General features: G+C 38.1%; 1 long non-coding RNA gene across 1 annotated transcript; it reads left to right on the plus strand.

Annotated features, from left to right (window-relative positions):
• The first annotated feature begins 333 nt into the window (after positions 1-333).
• Positions 334-992, plus strand: LOC125907499 (uncharacterized). Its single transcript, XR_007452719.1, has 3 exons — positions 334-492; positions 627-727; positions 785-992. It is a non-coding gene; the product is annotated as an uncharacterized LOC125907499 (long non-coding RNA).
• The last annotated feature ends 1,027 nt before the right edge of the window (positions 993-2,019 follow it).

Here is a 2,019-nt window from a genome sequence, read left to right on the forward strand (position 1 = left end):
TACCGACAACTGAACAAGTGGCGGATATTATGACGAAGGGTTTACCTGTAAAGCCGTTTGTTCTACATCGCATAGGTTTGGGATTAAGTGTTTTCAGAAATTGAGGGAGAGTGTTGGAATTATCAATTTCCTGTATATATATAAATAGAACTCAAATATAATTAAGTCAGTCTTGATCTGAGCTCCAAACGGAACAGACGTGTCTCTCCTTTAATTCAATATAAAATCATTGTTCAGTGATTTGTGATCACATAAATTATTCATAGCGCAATATCTGTACTATTACAATCTAATGTTCGTGGCTCATTTTATCATCTGGAAAGTGGTAAAGATACGTGGTCATATGTGATATGATATTTGATAAACTCAGTTCCTTGTGATATGTTAGTCTATAATAATATAAACATCATCTCATACTATATTTTAGGTGCCTCCTAGACTAGACCGTATATATCAAACCCAATTCGATGAAATTGAATAAACGCGCCAACAGTGAGTTTGGTCACCCGTCCTAATTATATGTAGCCATTTGATTGTGGTTTCCGTGTCGGATGGTGGCATATGATTCTTGTACACATGGCGGAAGCAAAATCACTTGTTATGATTCTATTATTTGGCGCTTCCAGATTCCATCCATCCAGATCCAGAAAAACATTACAGAACCAACGTGATTTAGTTTTTGAGCTAGCGTCATATACAATTCCGGAAGTGATGTTTTCGACGTACGGTATGATATTTGGTTTTAGGAATGTATTCATTTTACTAAATTTATTTTGTCTTTTAGGGTCCGAACTACTCAATCCTGATATGGGTTGTATAAGCGAATTACACTACTCTTACAAGCTGAACCAAACATATTTTATAAACATTATTCGTGCGACTTAATGCAAAAATAGAACAGCTACAGTTAGTGAGTGAAACGATATCACTATCAACAGTTTAATCATCTCTTAAAACATTTAAAAGGAAATTCTACATCACAGTTCATGTATTCTACGGTTAAGCACATGTACGCATTACTAAAGAACGTATATAGATTAATTAGATAATATTTAACATGTAGAAAAATTGGTCGCACAGCTTTGATATGTTGAGAAATTTAAGGTTAATTGTTAATAGTAGCTTCATCGTTGCTCTCGACTTTTTTTTTGTTATCGAGGAGTGAAACCTTCATAAGGCACCCACGACTTCCATACCAACCGTCCATGTCGTGGGTAGTGTGGGATTCATTGATCGTAACCCATCTGTATTACAGATTAGCTTACGATCAATGCGACCGCACTAAAACACTCCGCGTACCTTTTATCTTCCTTTAGGCGTTTGTGTGATGGCCCATCTTGATCCTTAGTATGTCCTCCACGCTGATATCTAGAAAAGAAATAGTAAGAAAAGAAAAGAAAAAGAAAAAAAAAGACAAAAAGAAGCTGGCTGCCATCCGGGATAAGTTGCTCCGTCACGGTTGAGGCTTCTGGTTATCCATCACTCATCATTAGGTTCATTTTAAATCGTTTTTCGGCTGCTAGTTTCACGGGGCTTTCCTCATTATTTTCGTTAGATGAGAAGGACATATATTTTCGGATACTTGTAGGATATTCTTTTCTATACACCTATTCGACAGATTTAGCGTCATTAGATTGGTCTGACGTTAAGACATTCCAGTTGCCTGGAATGCCTGCCCCCCTCCTGGTTGGCCATGTACCATCATCCGCCCAAGGGGTTGGGACTGGGCCCGTCTACCCAAGCTTGGATATACGATGATACATGTTACCACTGCACGAAACGGACGTCGCAGGATAGGAGTTGAGTAAGAGAGCCTATATTAACCTTCAAGGAGGTGTCGGATCTTACCCCATTTGCAGATAATTTGGTGGTATAGTGCGATTTTCTTTTGCGGCTAGTTGTGCCATTAGCTTCAAAGCTGGCTTTCATGTTCAAATATCGCATGCGAACCATCACTCTCTGTTTTGCGAATGATTTAACTATCTCTGAGGGTAATTCGACTTGTTTCTGTATATTAAC

The sequence above is a fragment of the Anopheles coluzzii genome, chromosome 3 (genome assembly GCF_943734685.1).
Source record: "Anopheles coluzzii chromosome 3, AcolN3, whole genome shotgun sequence".
Lineage (NCBI taxonomy): Eukaryota > Metazoa > Arthropoda > Insecta > Diptera > Culicidae > Anopheles > Anopheles coluzzii.